Source organism: Colius striatus, chromosome 5 (genome assembly GCF_028858725.1).
Source record: "Colius striatus isolate bColStr4 chromosome 5, bColStr4.1.hap1, whole genome shotgun sequence".
NCBI lineage: Eukaryota > Metazoa > Chordata > Aves > Coliiformes > Coliidae > Colius > Colius striatus.
In genome coordinates this window covers 22800155-22813505 of record NC_084763.1, presented here as the reverse complement: position 1 = coordinate 22813505, position 13351 = coordinate 22800155, and the positions used below count along the sequence as shown (strand labels likewise).

The following is a 13351-nucleotide window of genomic DNA, read 5'->3' as shown; positions in this document are numbered from 1 at the left end:
GACACTTTATGAAAGCAAATAGTACCTGGTAGTAACCTTTTAGTTAGAAACTAGGTGGCACTTTAAGTTGTGAAATGCTTTTTAAAGTATTGAAACGGTTGACAAAAAATCCCAAACCAACAAAAAAAGAACATTATATTTCCACGAGTGTGTAACTCTGTTTGCCAGGGCTTGATTCCAAGTCTCTACTTTTAAGTAAACTATAATACAAACCACACACCTCTTGAGGGAGAGGCTTAGGAAAAGTATATCATCCCTGAAGTAAGGATTACAAACTTGCTCAAATACATTCCAGGGAAATGTGGATCATAAGGAGGCATTTAGTTTACACACACACACGCGCGTGCATGCACTCAAAAAGTTTTGCTCTTTCCTCTTCAACGTGATGGGCTGCTGGATTTATTTGTCATCATTACTAGCTTTATCGTGTTTCTGTATTTTTCATAAAGTCTTAATATTGAAGAGGGAAACTTTAACTAGATTATACCTAGTAGACAACAGATCCAATTTCCAATTAGTATTCTTTTTGTCTCAGTATTTGTAAGTTTAGTTTGAATTTTATAGATCACTTTATGTGGAGTTAAGTGTACTCGTGTGCCCAAAGACTGTTAAGAGTTGTTTTGAGGGATTCTAAAGAGCTTTTAAAACTTTCAAGGAAATATAAAAGAGCTTAGTGCGATACAGAGGCCGGCAAGAGGTAATGCATGAAATTTTCACTTTTCAAATAAGCATCCAAAGTTCTGATTCCTTTTGAGAACTAAGACGTGTGAGTAATGTCGGGCTTCCTACAGAAGCATATTGCTCCCTGCAGCCCTCCAACAACCTGACCAGTGCCTCTCCTTCAGAATGTTCTCTTTTGTGCCTCTGTTTTCCCCTCTCCCATTTCTACAGCTCTTGGAAATTCTTAGGTAATATGTCCCCTGCCATGGGAGTTCCCCAGTTATTGAATACTGTGTGATTTGACTTAGTTCTTGTGGTAATCTCTGTTTGTCTAATTTGAACATTAACTGGCACCATAATTCAAAGTAAGGCAAAGATGGCCATGAAGCAGCTACGCTACTTAAAGCCAGAGGGCACTTCTCCCTAGCTTGCCTCTGCATTATGTTGCCTCTTGGAGCATCTGTACATCAAATTGCAAGGGCTTCCTGTATGGGTGCTGTTTCTTATAGCTGCTGTATTGTGTCACTTGCTTTGCCCTTTGGTGATTGCTGCCTAACTAAAATTTCATATGAGGCATATGCGTGCTGCTGGGGCTTGTGAAATGTGGAGGCAGCAGCGTTTAAGGATCTTGAGGTCTGCAAAGTAAAGTCTTGCGGGCTTTCAGGAAAAGGGGGGTAAAGTGGATTGCTAATGTGCAGAATGGAAGATGAGACTTGTAGAAGAGACATGGAGAGAGAGAGTCTAGGAGTGGTTTGATTTTGTCTTATGGGGAAGGGAGTCCATGGAGAGTTTATTTGTGGCTCAGAAGGAAAGAGACTGGGACAGATAAAGGAGGAGAGAAGCTACAGGATGATATGCTGAGCAAGGAAAAAGCTTGTCTAAATGTGAGAGTCCAAGCTTGGTCAAGGATGGGTAAAATAGCCCAGACTGACTCTTATAGCTTTGTGTGTAGGACAAATGCTAGGAAACAGCCATGTAATGAGATAAATGTGTCTAAACTTAGACTTAACTTGTTAGTACTTTCTTTGTTATGTGCTGCAGAGGGGAGATGGCCAAAAGCAAGGAGAATATTTCTATATGTTCCCACTTCTTTGCAAATGAGAGGATTCCTAAGCTTTTTTTTTTCTGTGTGGTGGTTATTTTGCAGGAGAAATCTTCTTTAAGTGGGCTTCTGTGCAGTTAGCCACAGATTGCAATGCTTGATGTTGCTGAGTCCATTTCAGTTTATAAGACGTAGTTGTACAACCTGATTAGAAACTAGACAATGACATCACGTTACCTGATAATTCCAATTGTTTAACAGCCTCTGGAAACCTTATTCTGCCTTCCTGCAGCTGCTACTGGTGATCTCCAGGAAGCAAAAGAGTGATGGGGAAATGCTAAAAAAAACCAAAAAAAAACAAGAGGAGGTGAAAAAAAGGCCCCTCCCAAAGGCAGAAGTCCCACAGCTAGCTAACCTGTAACATTTGCTCTGTATTTCCACTTAGCCTGCTGTATGTTCATTCTTATGTTACTAACTGACTGTCAGATAGGAATCTGAAGCAGGCCCCAGTAGGGCTTTACCCAAAGGCAAGAGACAAAGGCTGGGAGAGAAAGGGACTCCTCAGGCTGCAGCCGCCACTAACAAAATGCTTCTAACAGCCTGTCCCTGGCATACGAGTGCAACGTAGCCTTGTCCTAATGGACCTATCAACACTTGGAGACTAAGTCTAGCTGCATAGAAATCTTACTCATGGCTTAGAAAAGTCTTCCAAAAATATTTTTGGTAGTGTTAATTTCTCTGGACTCTGAAAGAAATAGTTTTGTTTGTTTTAGTTGCTGTGGCTTAGCACACAGCTTGATACTGAAATCTTGTAAGAGGAAAAGACTTGGGTTGTTTTTTTTCCTTCCTCCTTGAGATTCATCATTTGAAAACTCAAAGAATAAAGCTCAATTAGCTGCATTCTTTCTTTTTCTTCCTTTCTCTTTTTTTCCCCTTCTGAGTGGTAGCCCATGGATAATCCGTGAGAATTTGTTGTGATTAAGCTGATTATATGGACTGGTGACATTACAAATTAACTGTGAAGCACTGAGTGCAGGGTTTTAGGAACACCACTTGTACCCTTTTTAGTAAAAGTAGTATTACCAGGAGAGCACGTGCATTAATATTCCCATTGCTTATCCATGAACAAATCATTTAACAACTTTTTGCCATAGTTGCTCATATGTAAAGTGGGAGAAGTGGCTCTTTCTGGCTTCTATACTTGATATGTCTTGTGGTCTTTGACAGATGAGTTTACAATCATCTCTTAAAAGATATGTGGGTTTGCTTTTGCTTTGGGACTGTAATAGTAATAATGATGATGACCTCCAGGACCTAAATATTTCAATAAGAAAAATAAAGTTACAAATGGAAATGAGACTGTCAGTTTGGGGTTTATATAATCAAATAATTAACTGGAAGTCTCTGCTTGAGAAACATTTACTCCCTAAAGACAAGGGATGCTGTAGATCAGCAGTAAGTATATCGATAAGCATATAAGAGGCTTTTTGCTTCCTCTTGATGACACTCTTCCTGACACAAAGATCCTACCTGACAAAATTAGCACAGGTGAAAGCATACTCCTACTTGCAAAACTGTAATTATTAAAGCTCTTACGAGCTTGAGGCGGGCTTGAGCTTGGCATCAGACAAAATTTGCAAGCTAAACCAACAAAGCAGGTAGTGCTGGCAGATCAGATGACCATCTTAGCCTACTAGCTGCAGGTTTTAGGTTTACACTGCTCAGAGCATCAACTATCCAAAGCATGTGTACTGAGTTGTACTTGCAGACACATGACCTTTGCTGCTATTGGATAGGCCCTATAGGCCCTGCTGTCACATCTTGTTTTGAGCCTTGAGGTCGGGTCTGAGAGGATAATGTCAAATATGGGAAGAGGCAGGATCTGTGTCTGAATAACTAATTGCACCTGCTTAATTAAAATACATCTAGCCTTACCTCTCTGCATGAAATGAAAAAGAATAGAAATATGCTTACTGTACCATGTGGAGTACTACCTTAAGTATTTATTAGAAATAGTGAGTTGAGTGTTTTAAACATGAGGCATTTTTAAAATCACATTCTGCATATGTTAGAATTTGGATATATGACTTCCTATGGCTTATCCTGAAACTTTGAAGTCTTCTAACCAGTGTTCTCAACCACAGTTTGGTTCTAATATTGGTTTTTCAATGTCAATTTACAAAGCTCATGGCCAGCAAGTACTCTACATGGCTTAATATGCCTCTTCTAACTATACTATTCCACCACAAACACCTCACTGCTAGAAAAGCATCAGCAAATTGAAGCAGTCTGGTAAAGAGAAATAACTGAAACAAGTACAGATCATTTGATGGTTGAATAAGTTAAATCTACAGAATGATTAAAAAGCCTAAATATCCAGTTTAGTTGTGTTAAGCAAGGGATGATGCTACAATATTTGCAAGACATAGATTTGGTTTGTACCTTCTAAGTTCTCTTTCTATCTTGCATGTATTTTTATATATTGGTTTAAGAAGGCAGATAAAATGGACTTGTCTGCTTTATACCACCTCACAATTTCCTGCTGAACTCAGTGATTCTGATCGCCAGAAGAGAATTCTTGCAAATATTTTCTGCATGTCATAGCCCCGTGCTGTAACCTATAATTATGGGGAGGACACTCTTAATTCAAGTCTAGCTATAAATGATAGAATCTATCTCTTGAACAGGTGTATTTTAGTGAAACTCCATTTCCACACTCTGTTGAAATCATATGCTATGCATACCTGGCCCACATGTGTTTGCCTCAGTCTTCTGAAAAGTGTGCAGAAAAAACATGATGGGTTTTTCTCAACCGAAGTATATTTTTTAAAGGAAACCTCTTATATTGCAATAAGGAGATAAAAAGTAAATACCAAATCAATGCCCCTAAATTTGATGAAATAAGAATGTCCAATAAACATTTCTTGTGTTGCACAAACTTGATAGGTCTGGATGCTGTTCTTTTTTTGAGATTTGGTTTGAGTTAACCAATGAAAAAAAAGCCTGATACAGTTTGCTCATGTCAATAGAGAGGAGAAGCAAGCCCTGAGGGAACACTGCTCATTTGAAAAAGATGCCATTTTGGAATCTTCTAACTTTCTCATTAGGAGAAGCTGCAAGACCAGTGTTGGTTGGATATTATGAAACACTTTGTATCTTGTTTTAACCTGGTCCATCATTCCAGTAAAGCAGAAAGTTCACTCCTACATTTAATCATTGGCAATACAGCAGCTGAAACTAGCAGGGCAGTAAATGGGACCCTTGGACAGGAAAGGTTAATACAATACCCATATATGGGAAGAAAAAAATATCTGTTTGGTGATAGAGCACATATAAGTGTTTGGGTTTTAGAGGTCTATATTGTGAAAGTAATAGGCAATATAGTAATGTTTGCCATGCACTTTGTTGAAAGCAAAGAACAGGGAGGAAGGGTTCATTATGGTGGCTGGCTTATTTGATGGATAGCAAATCTAACACTGGCCATTTATGAAATACAGCTGCCCTCCTAAGGAGTACACTCACCTGACTTCACATTATGAATGTGCAGCACAGACAATTGTTTCAAGATGGATATCCATTTTTTGCGCCTAGTTTTCTAGTAATCTAGGAGAGGAGACCTGCAGATTAATTTCCTTTTAAGTGTCATCTTGTAGGAGGTGTTGCCAATGCTGTAGTGCTTTTATATAGAACAGTATAACTTCTGAGTGTGTACCCTGCCTCTATAGCAATCACACTAGCTACAGTTTTCCCTTGTGAATACTCTGAATCCCCTGTGGGGTTGTTGAGAAGAATAGTGTGCTGGTAGTCGTTTCAGAGGCAAGTGCTCTGAAACAGCTGAATTTCTGCTGTGAAGTAATACAAACCAACAAACTCATAAGCCTGTTCCTAGAGCACTTTTGACTCATTGGCTGGCAGTCTGGAACCACAGAAGAAGGCAAAGACGGACTCATGTTTAAATGTTTGCTATTTTGATTGTTGTTTTTAAATTATATGATCATAAATAAACATATATACATTCTCCCTGCCTTTATCTAAAAATGGTGTAAGAGTGTCCATGTTTTTTTCCATTCAAAGATCTCTCTGACATCTTACTCTTCCACTGAGATTATGTATCTTACATGGTGAGTGAGTTACAGCAGATGCAAAATAAGACTAGGAATTTGACTATGGTAATATAGTGCTTAAGGGCCAGGGTACTGTTGTTGTAGGTATGATAATAACTTCAAGCTGTTGCTTTCTTATCAGTTCAGCTGTTTTCAAGGTGATAGCTCAAAACTCTGAATTTCAAAGTCCAAAATATCACCTCACATTCCAAGATTTCAGTATAATGGTTTCTATACTCTAACACCTCAATGTGTGAAGATATGAGCATCTTCACAGCATATTATTTCTTCTGGATGACACACTGAAGTACTGTAAAATACATTATAACACTGTATCAGGGTTTTTCTAATGAGTTATTCTGAATTTTCAGCAGGTTATTTATCTGCTTCATGGGTTCACTGTTGGCTTATATACCTCTTTCTCTTAATTATTAACTTTTGCAGCATTCCTATGGAAAAGAGAAATGCCCTGTCTCTTATTTTCCAAGGCAAAACATATTTCAGAGGATGTTGTTTTCCAAAACTTCTTCATAGTGAGACACCAAATTCTTGAAGAAATTGCACATATGGAGTGAGAACTGCAGGGAAGCTGGGTCCTTTCCACCATTCTGTTGAGCAAGTGGCTTTGTATCTCTCTTGGTTCCTAAGTATCTTTAACAGTGTGGCTCAAAAAGACTGATAGACACCTTCAAAGGCATTTTGGTACCTTGCTCCCACTGAAATAAAGCAGGAGTGAATCAGAGAGCTACCGTAAAGGATCTGGGCTCAAGTGATGTGTTAAAAATTGCACAGGAAGCCTGTGGCAGAGTCTTGGATTGACTCCACATCTCCTTGGTCTCAGCATAGGGCATCCCACAAACCATGTGTGTTAAAGATTTATCAGCTGTTGTTCAGTGTTGCTAAAGACGGGAAGAATACTCTCCTCCCCAGATGGGTAGGCTTGCTGGATTTTAACTGCTTTTCTCTACTTTTGGATCTTTCATGGTAGACGTGTAGTCGCACGTAATATTTTATATGGCAGTTCTGCAACTGGCACTTCAGTCCTTTGACTTTGTGACTCCTGTTTCAAACATATATCTATGTCTAGGCACTTAGTTACCCTTAGCTGAGCTATGTTACAATAGGGCCACTTTCTGTGTAATGATGCAGAAAAGCTGTCAAAACGACAGTTTCTAACATGAGCTTGCAGAAATATTCAGAGGAATAGGCTTTAACTTGGGTTTGTTGCTTTTGGTACAATATCTTCTGCTTGAAGTCAAATCTGTCTTGTCTTCTGTAGCAATGGAGTGTGTTTGAATGGATTTACAGATTTAGATTCTCACATTTGGAGAGAAGACCTGAATGTTTTTCTCCAGCAGAAAGTGCCCATATCATGCAGAAATGCAATTCTTGAGGGCATACATTTTTGATTGAGCTAAACCTCCTTAACCATAATCCTTCCATGTTCCTCAGAATTCCAGCTGATGAATCATCCTGCAGGCCTCAGTCAAGACAGTCCACTTTCCTTCTGGTTCTTATTGTCTCTGTCCCAGAGAAGTTGAGTCACTCTATTGCAATGTTTGGGGTTTTGTTGTGTTTTGTATATTTTGGCTACTTCAAAAAAAGGAGGCCTGCCTGATTTCATTCTGACATTTCTTTCACAACAACACAGCATAGTTGTGCATTTAGCCTTGGTCTTCCTATGAATGTTTTTAATGGCACGGCTTTCTTGTTACCAGTTCAGATTTCAGCAGCATGGACTGGGTGGCACATGATGAAGGGATAAACCTTCCGTGTAGTGGCATTTTTATAAGTCTATCTCTTAGGTAAAGCCCCTAAATCTTGGCAATCTCGTTAGAGCATATGCTCTGCTATTAAACACAAGCTCTTTGCTGCACAGCATGGACTGAAGTCTATATGGTTGGGTAGGTAATAAGATACTGCTGATATGTTTCAGAGCAAGGTGCACTTTTACTTTATTTATGAAGATAGACATGCTGGTCAAGGGCTTAATCACAGCTGATAAATCATTTTAAGAAAGCCTATTAAAACCATATGCTGATTCTTTGTATTAATATGGTGTGTCTGTTTCTAGTCTAATAAGGCGGGGTCTCTTCCCCATCTCCCTTCCTCCTGCCTGGTATGAGAACTGTTTATCTGTTTAAGTGATATTCCTTGCTTGGGGGCATTTCCCTCTTTAAGAGATATCGTTAATAAAGCAAGGTGAATGGAGGAGAGAGGTTCTCTCTCCAGAGCAAGTGAAGCTGCATGTTTTCAGTCACCTTTGTTGAGATAGAATTGCAGAGCAAATGTCTAAAAGCTGAGATGAGGAAACCTATTGGCTGAAGACTGGAGAACCATGGCATGGCCTTCACAGCAGCATAAGGTTGTCATTTTAGCCCAGGTGGTTACAATTCCAGAGCCAAAGAGTTGCGAGGGGGTGGGTGTGCTGACATTTTGGTTACCTCACCTTTCCCTCACTTGAGAGAGAGCTGCTGCAGGAACAGGTTCCATGGCCATCTAATGAGATCCACATTGGTGAAGTTATATTCTGTGCCAAGTCCGATTTATCATTAATTGCTGGGTTCACTTGCAGATCTTTCCTATTATTTGCTGATTATACCCCTACACGTTTTATTATCTTGCCAAAATTTAGATGCTAATAATTTCTTCATTTATTATTTGTTTATAACTCTGTCTACTGCCTAAATGGACATAGTTAGAAGATTTCAGAACAACAACAGCTCTTATGCTGACTGGGTTTCTTTCACGTTTTGCACATGGCAGTCTATTTATAAACCTCCATAGGGACTCCTAAACCTTTACAGTTGGGTTCCTCCCACAACTTCAGCCCCTTTTCTCCCTCGCTCCCCTAAGGCAAGTCTTGTTTTTTTGGCATAAAGACAATGATGGTGATTGTTATGTGGAGAAAATGTCTACAAGCTATGAACTGTGGGTAAGGATTTTTAATTTGTACCTCGAGCAAAAGAATTTGGAAATAAGAGACATCCAGGAGAGTAAGGGTATTTTCACCATAAGGTAGGAGATCCTGATCTGAGTTGCTGGTATTCTCCAGTCTTACAAAATGTGAAACTGAAAAACTGAAAGCTCACTTTACACCAGTTGCGTACATTCTGTAGCATGACCCATTTCCAGTCCTGTATGAAATTACTGTATTTCTAAAAGCCCCCAAACTTGACTGCTAAACCTGAAGTACTTCAGAGTAATAGAAAGAAACCAGAACAACTGAGCACATGCCACGACAGTTAATGATTTCTACAGCTGGATGTATAGCCTCATACATCTCTGGGGCAGTGCTATTGGCTTTACTGGAATTTAAATTTTTAGCCTATTACAACAATGCAAGGATCTGAAGGAAGAAAAGTCTTTGCTTAGAGACTAGGAAAAAAACCCTGAACAACTGTGGTCATGAAGTGATGTGAAGTATCTGGGTACTTGTTGATGTCCTGATAATATGTAAAAACAGGGCCTTTTAAAAAACACACAAGGGAGCAAAAAAAGTAGTTTAACTTTTTCCTTATTCTGGTTTCTCTCTCACATACTTCTCCACAAAATTTGCCAAGTTCACTCGTATCAAATAAATATCGGCTTTCTTTCTTCCCTGAAATGTGAGTAAACTGTGTGTGGCTGGGTATGGTCCCTGGGAAGGGAACAGCCATCCATTCGCCATGTGAATGTACATGTCAAAGTGCAGCTCTGCCAGCTGGTCTGGGGCTGGGTGGGGAGAGACACAGGGAGAATGAACTCTGTGTTACAAACTGTCTCTCTTGAATTTCTACAACCTATTAGTCACAGCAAGCTGCCCTTATTGATTTTGGTAAGAGAGGTCACTTTTAATCCTCTAAAGTGAAGAGAGCTGGCTGCACTCTCCATAGCATGAGATTAAAATTGACACAGCTCTGCATCAATTCTATGAAAATGCCCTAAACCTAGATGGATTATTGCCTTGCCTTTCAATGGATACAATCACAGCATAGTAACCTAGATTAGGTGTAAAAGCTTTAAAACACTTGTTAAGGAAAGCATAGCCAAAAGAAGCTAGAAAATATGTGAGCCTGCTAAAAAAAACCTGCCCCTGCAGAAACAGGCCATTAGATAAACTTTATTTTCCCCTTTTTTTTTTAGAAAAAAAATAAGTCAACACAGAGAAGTTGAGATTATCATATAAAAGAACAAACAAAAGATGACACTATGATTATGAGGAAAGCTTTATTCTGGCTGATGGCCCTTGCTAGTTTTGTTTATGTTCTTTAGAGAACTAAATCTTTGAATACAATTAGAATAGTCTGACTTGAATCTTAAGTGTGCCTCAAAATAAACAGCAGAGGTGAACTTTCAGCAGTTGTCTTTTCATCTTTGTTATCCTCACCCCGACCTGTTTTTCCTGCCTAATGATAATTTGTGGCATACAATTATTAAGAGGAATCTTCTTGATGGAAAAATATGCTTAAAGGAGATAGGAAAATGGTTGTGAGCCTGGAGAAGTATTTTTTTTTCTTTCTTTGGAATTCCAGTAAATGACTACTGACCCATTTAATTTTATGCTAGGTTTTATTTGGAAATTTGTTTTCTGAAGTTTTTGCTGATTTTTCTGTGAGTCTCAGTAAAAATGCAAAATGTAGTGTTTAGGGAAATCTATTGGCTTATCGTCTGAGCCTTGTGTTTTCCCTTTTCACTAGCTCTTGCTTACTGCAGTATTTGTTATTAAAGGCTAGAAATTCCCTTTCTAAATAAAAGGAACTGCAGTAAAAAAACAGTAAGGTACAATGTTAAACTCTAAGCTGTGTAGCTTGTGAGTGTAATGTGTATAATGATGATGGTGCTTTCAATAATCTAGAAGTACTCTATGGTTGTTAGTTGAGCAGATCTCTGAGGTCCTTCTCAAGAGAGATTAAAGTGTATGTGTGTCTTTACAGACAATATGGCTTCTCCTTCTATATTAAGAGAAATTTGCTCTTCCTCACCTGAGGTGGCAGGTAGTATTTTCTCTCAGTTCATGGTCTTATCAAGGCACAGGGAAATTCAAAGTAGGCACAGAAAGGGAGTTGGCTTTTGACTTAACACTGTCACTGAGAAATGACACCTGGAAGAAAACGCAGAAAGTGCCCTGTCTGCAGATTGTTTGATCTTATTATTACCTCCAGTTTTAGCTTTTCTTTTCCTATCAAGGGAGAAAGAAAAATAAGTTATGTATCCAGTCCCTCTTCCTTCATGTTGGAAGAATCTTCGCTGATGTCCTAGCCCTGTATGAGATAGAGAGAAAGGAGGAAGATGGGAAAGTATGGACTGATGAAGGGTAGAAAGGAAGGAAAGAAAGAAAAATACCTTTCATTTTTACTTTATATAAAGGACATACTCCTACCCCAGGTTAGATTTGTGAGGGAAAATGAAAATTCACACAGAAAAAGAGCAAAAATGATAATACGCAGACATGAAGAAAGCTGAGGCAGACTACTATGGGGCTGTGTAAGTGAAAGAGGAATGAATGAATGAATGAATGAAAGAAAGAAAGAACAGCACTCGCATGGGGTAGACATTTAAAAGGCAATTCTTTGTTTCCTGAGCAGTGGATTATTAATATGTTCCTGTGAGGTCCATCTTCACAGAATTGGATGAGCAGAGATACAGGAGTGTGAAAAGCATAATTTCCTTTTCTGCCCACCATCCCTGGTCCCCTAACCCAAGGGAACTGAGTTAGTTTCTCTGCCAAATGTTTCATTGAGATGTCAAGTGATGCAGATGTGCAAGAGAAGACATCAAGACATCAAGTGCTTGTTGATGTCGGGTATTAGAATAGCTTTTTCATGGAAAAAAAAAGTAAGGGAGAATCAGTCTGGATGCTATTGATCTTTACAAAATATTCTTCTCTCATCACACTTCTGTCTTATCTCTGAGGTCCATATGTACATCTCTTGGTATGTATATATCTATGTAAGGCCTGTTTCTCTAATGACAAAGTTATCACAATTCTCTCCCATTTATGCTATTTTTTTCCCCAATAAAGGTAAACTCATGCAAATGTAAATGCTAACATATATGTTTCAAGAAAACCAGGAAAGCTATTAAATGCATTACACCTCTGCACATAAGTTCTTATTTTGTGGATTATTGTTTGACTGGTATCTTTTTCAGGTACAGCTCTCTTATGCCAATTTATTTTCTTTGCTTCATCCATCTCAGCCAGCTAAATGTGCATATAACTGATTCTCTGAAATGAGGCCAAAGTCCATGTACTTCAATAGATCTTAAACATGTGGTTAACTTCAAGCATGTGTGCAGAAGTTTGCTGAATCAGGACTTCTCAACACTAAGATTTTAAATTGCAAACAATCTTCTGTTTTAATGTATTTTATCTACTTCCTCCCATGGACTGTACGTAACTATTGTTACTTGACTCCTGCAGGTGAAGAAAGTTGTAGTTGGTTGAACAGTAATTCAATGGTGAAGCCAATCTTTCTGAGACCCTGCTGTGACAACTGTATTTTTACTTCCTCCTAATAAGTAACTTAACTATGTTATGTGAAAGAGAATAATGGTTGGTTTTTCATGTTATGATGAAAAACTTATTTTTCTGGAGGAATAAAAAAGATCAGCTGCTTTGAAAAACATAATTTATTATAGCTTTTTTTTTGTTTTAAATGAGATTTCTGTATATTCTAACAAAATCTGGTACTAAGATGGCAGTATATGTACAGCATTGTTCACCAAGTAAATGTGAGGCATCTAGCCAGTCTTCTGGATGCATAAATTTGTGTGACTTCCTAAGAGAACAATAAAAGTGTGTGTGTGTGTGTGTGTGTGTGTATATATATTTCTCTATGTAAAAAAAACCCACAAAAAAACCCAACCACACACCCAACCAAACAAAAAAAACCGCACCCAAACCCACACAAAATAAAGCAAAAAAAAAAGCCACAACAGAAATCTGGTGCATCCTTCTGTGTGCAGGGATAAATGGGACAAGGCAGCCTGCTCTGTGTTGTTTTGGTTTTCCCCATCCTGGATCACTGATAGGATGAGGTGAAAAGCATATTCCACAGTGCAAATGCATCTGTCAGAAGGTGCAGGCAGGGGGAAAGAAGCAGTGAGGGAACTATTCCTTTCACAAGGCTTCTTAATATGCTGTTAGTGATGGAGTGCTCCAGTTGCCTTCTTGATGACAGGGAAGAAAAAACCCACATATCTTACTATTGTAGTTGATGCACTTAATGCAGTGTTTTAAAACAAGGTACTCTTCCCTTGTTTTTGTGAAAGGTGGTAAGATTTAAAAAAAAACATTGTGTTTTCACCTTCTTTTCTTACTACTTTTCAGAATTCACTTCCTCACATTTCATCTTCAAACCAGCTAATCTGTCTCCCCTTCTTCTTGAATAGCATTATGCTGACAACAGAGCAGTGAAAAGAGCCGAGACTGCAGGACTTCTAACAATGCCAGAGGGCCCCAGGAACAGGAATGCCCTGAAAAAAATGTGCTCCCATCCAGCTGCCCTTCATATTGTTGTCTCCCTGTCCAATTTACTAGAGAATTTCCCACTGGCTCTTGGCT

General features: G+C 38.7%; 1 protein-coding gene across 1 annotated transcript in view; it reads left to right on the top strand.

Annotated features, from left to right (window-relative positions):
• The window catches only part of CREB5 (cAMP responsive element binding protein 5), a 261919-nt gene that overhangs the window by 55760 nt on the left and 192808 nt on the right, over positions 1 to 13351 (top strand). The gene's annotated exons all lie outside the window — the stretch shown is intronic.